The sequence below is a fragment of the Oryzias melastigma genome, linkage group LG8, assembly GCF_002922805.2.
Source record: "Oryzias melastigma strain HK-1 linkage group LG8, ASM292280v2, whole genome shotgun sequence".
Taxonomy (NCBI): Eukaryota; Metazoa; Chordata; class Actinopteri; order Beloniformes; family Adrianichthyidae; genus Oryzias; species Oryzias melastigma.
The window spans coordinates 8979611-8987023 of record NC_050519.1 but is presented as its reverse complement, the minus strand read 5'-3'; the positions used below and the strand labels follow the sequence as shown (position 1 = coordinate 8987023).

At 42.5% G+C, this 7413-nt stretch overlaps 1 long non-coding RNA gene across 1 annotated transcript; it reads left to right on the top strand.

Moving 5' to 3' along the window:
- The first annotated feature begins 5012 nt into the window (after positions 1 to 5012).
- Positions 5013 to 6432, top strand: LOC112145999. Its single transcript, XR_002919171.2, has 2 exons — positions 5013 to 5096; positions 5168 to 6432. It is a non-coding gene; the product is annotated as an uncharacterized LOC112145999 (long non-coding RNA).
- The last annotated feature ends 981 nt before the right edge of the window (positions 6433 to 7413 follow it).

Here is a 7413-nt window from a genome sequence, read left to right as displayed (position 1 = left end):
CTTAGAATTTTCAACCTTTAAAATAACATACATAAAATTAAATTAAAAACGACGATGCAATTTGAACTTTTTGAGTCTTCAATCAAGTTAATCTATTGTCAAGAGTATGGAGCGAAAGGCTTTTGATGCATTAGATTTGGATGCATAGGATTTGATCCCAGAGTGGACAGCGTAGCAAGCCAGTGAGGGGCTAGCAAAGCTATCTCACTATGCTGTCCACTAGGCGGCTGGCTAGCGACCACTGAGCAGCCGCCTAGGGTAGCGAGCCGAGCTACTGAGTGCCCACTGAAGCTAATAGCGTAGCGAGCTAGCTCTGCCGGTCCTCGCTAGTTCACAACATGGTACACCGGGCGGCTGCCTAGCGTAGCGAGCCGGTCCACTGAGTTCTCACTTAACCCTTGTGCCATCTCATGGGGTCCCTGATGACACGACCCTTACATTGATGTGTGATCCCTACCATGATAAAGGTGGACAAAAGTGGACAGAATTTTGAGTCTGCCATGGACATCAGTGAAGATAAAAATCCATTTGCTCCGAATTCACGATTATTTAAATAAACAAATACTCACTCAGTTATTTTTTTTCCCATCATGACAAAATGCCATAAGATTGAATCACCAAAAACACAATTTTCATTGGAATAGATCTTTAAATCTTTACAAGTATCAACTAGTTTGTGAAGTGGAAAGCAAAGAAACACACAAACTTTAAGCTTGTGTTGTTCAGATACCACAAGTCTGCGAACTATTTACTGAAAATGTGGTCTGAAAGGGAAAAATCTTTAGCACAGTTATTTTTTTATTGGTGAAAAGGTTATTTTATTTTATTTTTATTGATTGAACTGTAATTGTGCCTAAAGGAGTTTGTGACTAGTCGTGGAGCCAAACCCATGAAGCTGACAGGCCTGTCTCTGCACGCCCATTCGATGCAGGTGAGCTGATTAATTCGCAAGGTTCAGCTGCTCCTGTGAAAAACATCAATCATATGTTTGAGTTATGAACACAATGGCCAAAGGCTGTGACGGGAACTTTTGGCACAACTCCCAAGACTGAAAAATATACAGAGAACATCCGTAAACAGTTTGGAGGACTAGTTTGGACTTTGCTCCAAAGGGGTGAGAAGCAATGAGGGAAGGCAGGAACAGGGCTGGGACACAAGAGCAACAGGCTGAGGCAGAGCAGCTGATGTTCTCTCAGAGGCGTTCCAGTTGGGAGGAGCAACATCAGTCTGCCTCGGCCCTCCTCTGGGACCCCTTTGCCTGTACAAACAAACCGACCCCAGGCCTCTGGTGTAATGGGAACCAGACCTGCTCGAAGACCAGATCTCCTCTTTCCCCTTTCCCTCCTCTTTCTCCCCATCCATTCCTCCATTGACTCTCACTCCAGCTGAAGGACGCACTTCAATTATCCCAAACAGACCTGAAAATATTCTGCTTTCTTTCTCTGGGTTTTCCCACACAGCCACAGTACACGAAGTTCCATGTTTCTACATCAGCGCTGACCTTCTTGACCCTCAGGCTGCAAGACTCCAGTGACCTGCACTTATCTGCACATGCTTTCTCTATCAGTCCTCCTCTTTCCTTCAATACATACATCACACGTTCACACAAAGCTCTCTGTTCGCCCACTCCATTAATGGCCACATTTTTCATTCGCCGCTCAGATGCACGGACCTCTTTGTCCTTTTGACAAACTACCGTTTCTCAAATGGGAGGCAGGTACAATTCAGTAAATAATTAAATGTGTCCGCGTGTGTGAGAAAATGTTGTCTCGTCATCGTGGTTATCTGCTGGTTGTTGAATGCTTGCAGCACATCGCTAGCTACAAAGTCTGAATGTTCTCATTGTTAGAGTTCAGAGTTTATCAGTGAATGTCCTCCCAGTCTCGCTGCTGTCTTTATCTGAATGTTCTGTTTCACCAAAGTATGAATATTGGCTCAGAGTCAGCCAGAGAGCAGAAAAGGCTCTTAAAACACAAGAAGCCTCCACATTGACGGCACAAATGAAGCAGAGAGGCCTGATTGTGATATGACCTGGTGACAGCAGGCCCCACAGCCATGTGGTGCTGTTTAAAATGCTTGACTTTATCACTGCATTCTTCTTCCTGAATGATAAGTCAAGGATAAAAATCAATGTTAATGTTTCCTTCTACTGGATCTTCTCCCTTCTCTGTGCAGCTTTAGTGCTAGCTTACAAAAAAGACTGCTTGAGCGCACGATTTGTTGAAATCAGTAACCGGGTCACTGACGCTAAGTGCCTGGAAGGACGGCAGATTCAGCCACCAGAATGGATTAAAAAGCTGGAAAGAATTCCCAAAGACTGAAGATGACTGTTCAGATCTGGCTCCCTCCCACACATCTGGGTACAAACCCGCCAATGTTCCCTTTGGCAAAACTCTGTGATAAACGGAGATTAGCTGATCCCCAGTTCACAATCATTTCACAGCACAGCAACACACACCCTCCACTCCCTGAATGAGATTGTTGCCCAGTCTTGTGAGCCTGTCATGGGTTCTCTGAATTTCTAATTTTCCATGAAGCTGCGACAAGATTTCTTGCAGATTGCTCCATTTTTTTTTGTATTTTTTTTTTTTTTTGCCATGCAAGCTAAGAGTGGCAAAACAAGTCTATGGAAGTGCTTTTCTGCACTGTCAGCACAAGGCTGCCATAAAACCTGTTGCGACTCATTCACTGCCAGCTCCTTGAAAGCAATAAGAGTTGTACACGATATGCAACACACATTCACAAGTGTGCAGAGGAGTCTGCAGCCAGTGTTTGTCAGAGTGCATTTGTGAGCTTGTGTAATTGTATGACAGCACTCCAGGACAAATTCAGTCGATGGTTTATTGATCTCATCTATGCCTCCCAGTTTTGATGGACACAATAGATCGAATAACAACAAAATAATCTGCATTTTTTAGGATTTGCAAAATAATTTTGTTCATACACCAAGACTTAGTGTTATGCAACTATCCGTTTTACAACTCCATCCTTTGGACTTACTACACAACCACAGAGATGTTGCATGTTTACAGTGACAAACCTGGGTGGGTGTGTCCAGACAGGCGTTGACTATGCTTTGGTTTATATCTCAGCTTATGACATTTGTTATGAAAATAGAATGCAAGCAAAGAGGCTGACACACGGTCAAGGTCACCTACCCACTTTAGGGGAAAGAACACTGATCAGTTATCTTTCAAATCAATGGTTATTCCCCCAGGCAAGCCAACAGATGCAGAAACAAAGCTGTCTTTGTTTGGTAATGACAGCCACATTTTTGACCTTTAATGCTTTTCCACAGCATTTCGTCAGTTGGTCAAGAACTCCTTCCCCCTCTGTCCTTTCTTTTCTAATCTGGTCTCTTCCTCCATATTGTTCCACATCACTGCCATTCGGTGCAGGGGAAGTAGGGACACCTGGATTCAGTTATTCTTTATCTACAATAAAAAGTCTACGTGATGACAACGATTGTGCGGCAACACTCCAACAGTGAGAAACAGCCGAGAGTGGTGACTCCACACCCCCGTGGTCCCACTGCTCTCCCTTGTCCTGAATCAACCACGCAGAGATGTGTGGAATCGCTCTCACAGGAGGAACTTGAACCCTTAGACTTCCTGCCTGCTGATGAGGTCAGTGGTCTCAGCGGGAGCGTCTGTGAAAAAGCCTGCTCAGTAACAGCCAATGACGGAGGGAGGGAGGGAGACAGGGAAAGGAAGAAAAGCAGGTAGATGACAGGTTGATGTGGGGGAGGAGAAGATTCATCAGAGCCTGAAGCTGTTGGTTGTACATAACATATGCGCTCATTGTGTTCTTAAAGGAAGAAATTGGGTCAACATTAAGAAAAAAAAAAAAGCTAAACTCTTAGGACTCACTCCAATGAAAATTGTGTTTTTAACATGTTCTTCAAGCATTGTTCTCATGATGGAGGACATTTATAAAAGAGTTTAAAATTAAAACTTTGTCTCACACTATTGTAAACATGCGGTTGGAAAAAGCTCAGGTTTGTGACCCACCAACTGCCATAGGCGGCCCAAAGTTCCCCTTTTCCTCTCGTATCTATCCACTGAGCTGCTGTAGCTCCGATTTTGCTCAACGGTTTTTGCTATGCTAATCTTAGCTTGGTCTGGTGAGGGGTCTCTAAGCTAGTATGTAAGTATGTAAATAAAAGGCTGATGGGAAATTAGTTGTGGCTAACTTCTGCACCAGGATCCAGTGCCAAATTTCTAATGAACTCCTGTGGTACTGCAGAAAATATGTCTTTTAAAACAACACAAGTTTGTTGATTTATAATAAAAACGGCATAATCATGAATAAAAGACCACTGGGAACGTTTTGAAAAGAGAAAAAAGTATATTTAGAGTGAGACTTTAAGAGATTTAAGAGATACATTTGGTCCACTTAAAGTGGACTAGAGTTCGTTTCCCTCGATAATCGGGAATAAAATTTCAGTCTGAACCAACCACTCTCTGACCCATCTTTGAGGTGGTCTTGAATCGTCTTCAATTGGACTGAACTTCGGTTCACTCTGAAATTCCTCCATTTGAACGCGGTTCATGCTGGGACCAGAACAACTGAACCAAAACAATCATTAGCGTCTGAGTGCAGACCAGACACAAGGTTCGGGACAAATAATGATCCCAGTTGGAATACCCAAGCTGTGGTTTTCATTACACAGGCCTAAAAGTTGATTGTTTGTGGGGGTTAATCTCCACATGTGTGAATTCACACCAAAATCTGGGCTTAATTTGTTAAAAAAAAGACTTTGCAACACCCCGAGGCTGGCCATATTAAAGCCAAGAAAAATGAGGCTTTTAACAAGCCACATGATTGTTTCTTTTGGGCTTTGCAGATGTTATACTGTCACAATGAAGTATTTTCTCACAAAAGAGTCTTAAAGAAAACAGCTAAATTGTGGGATCACATGCTGCCCTCCTGACAGCTTGCCTGCGTCCTGTTGTCTCCCAGTCAACGTCGGCGCTCTCTCAGTTCGGTCAGAGCGTCTCTCCTTTGTTGCCAGGTCATGTTGCTCTGAGGTTGATCCTGAAGCAGTAGGCCTGGAGCCACAGGCTAACGAGGGGAGCACCTGGCACCCCGTATAGGTAAGTGAGGGTTAGAGGAAGGAAGGGAGGGGCAGGATGGTGATCTTACATACAAAGCCATCTTGTTTTAGACTGTGCTCAGATGGAGCTGCTCTGTTGCCAAAAAGTTCAGAGCGCTACATCCTGCCGCCCCAGTGAAAGAGCCAGTCTTCAAACAGATGCCGAACAAAGAACCATACAGGACTGTTCGTGAGCGTGCTTCCAGCACACGAGTAAAGACAACACTCCGTATCCTTCTCTTGCTCCTAGCTTCTCAAATCTGGCAGTGCCACCTTCATTTATGTGTTAGAATTAATAAACATTCCCAGTTTCTTTCTTTCTTTTTTTTTTTTTTTCTGGTCAGACTCTCACAGTTGGTCAGAAGGGACACACATGCACTCCCACTCCCCCATCATCATTCCCCTGCGCTTCACCCGCCGGCAACAACAAAATAATGATTTCCAGATGTTAGGACACAGCACACTCCACCAAACCTTGGAAGCCAGTGCCCCTCTCTTGGTGTTAATGGTGCCCAAGAGGCCTTTGAAGTGAGGGAGGGGGGGTCTCCAGGACCTTTTAAACTCCACTGAGAAAGCGGGGGATACTTTCCCGTTCACGGGGTAATCGCTAATGTATTTTTATTGATCAGTGGAGTTTCGAATGCTTTCAGGACGGGTGTGGTTAACAAGACAAACCGGACAAAAGTCCTCTACAGCTGTGCAGGTGATTGGTGGCGGTAAATACGATCAGGTTTCATCCTTTACTTGGGCCTTTAAGTGTTCTGTGTCAGCTGCCCCTCATCAAAAATATTACAGTTTTGCCCTTTTCTTGGTTCAACTCGTAAAAAACTACGGCCAAACTTTAAAGTTTGAGTGCTCCTCCATATTTTCTACCCTTTCTCCAGAATCTGTGTCACAGGCTAAGATTTATTTGTCCTCAAATGTTCTGAGCGAAAAATAAATAAATATATTTAAACTATTAAGGCCCTTTTTTGCTTCTGGGCTCTAAAACTTCCCCAGACTCAGTGGACAGCAAGTGTCCCTAAAGGAATGCTTTTATAAATGATGTTGTAAATCCAGCTCTGGAGCCCATCCAGATGTTTGAAACTTTTTTCTCATCTGTTTACTGTCCCATGCTATGGAGCTTTTTTGTGATGCTCCTTTTGACAAAAAGAAACTGCAACAGAGCATTTCAAAACAAGGCTTTGAGGTGTTTCGGCTTGCATGATTTTCTTGCTCTGACAACAACCAAAGATGGCACGATGTGCTGGTTGAAGGTTAGACCCGCTGGGGCCGCGATTCAGTCCCGACTGCAACCAAAAAGAGAAGCGAGTGAGCTGAAGGAGAAAAAAAAAAAACTCCAGCTCTGTGAGAAACTGTCCATCTGCAACACATGCTGGAAAAGACCCAAAACAAACAGGTTAAAATTAAACCACAGCCATTCTGTGTTTAAAGTCCTTACAAACAGAGGATTACCATGTTACCACTTCAAATGTGGGAGAAATCATCAGTTTTGTGGTTGATCCCACCACAATACAGCTGTTAATCTGTGTAACATCAGTCTGAGACACAGCTGGACGTCATTCCATGTCGAACGATAGGAAATAAAACTACGATTATTCAAGTTCCCTAAAATGTATTTTCATTTAACCACATGACAGTTGGTATGTTAAAAATACAGGCTGACCAGAATTACTCATCAGTTTCAGTGTGGTAATAACAGCAAAATTTCAAATATTTTCACCCTGAGTGAGAGCTTTTTTTCTGTCTCTGGTAGATGGGATGTTTTAAACGGATTTTTTAAAAATCTCTAGAATTTTTCTGATGGTGGCAAAAAGTTTCTAAAATATGAAAAATTGTTAAAGCTATGTTGTGTGTTGTTATTTCTGTTTCATGACTGACAAAAACCAACAAAAAAACTATTTTAACACTTGTATGGTTATTTAAAAGAGATTTTGCTTTACTGATTTTTAGTGTTATATAATTTTGAGATAATTTTTAATATCAATTGAAGTTTTTATTGAGAAAAACTAAAATAAAGTCTTTGCAGAGAATGAAAAACAAAAAATTAGTGGATTTTGTTGCAGGAAAGATGAAGGGAACTCAGAAAAGACTTAAAAGGAGGGAGTGTCTTAAATGCATATTAGAGTAAAATGTTAAAAAACTCAGAAAAGGCTGGTTTTATTTGTCGCTAAAACTATTGAATTCCAATATTTTTTTCTCTACAGAATTTCCCCTTTTTCAAGCCAATTTGCAGTAACTGTTAATTGGACTGGAGCTCAGTTATGACCTCAGAGTGCGTGCATGGGGTTGCTGTGGTTGTCACTGCTGAGCTTTTC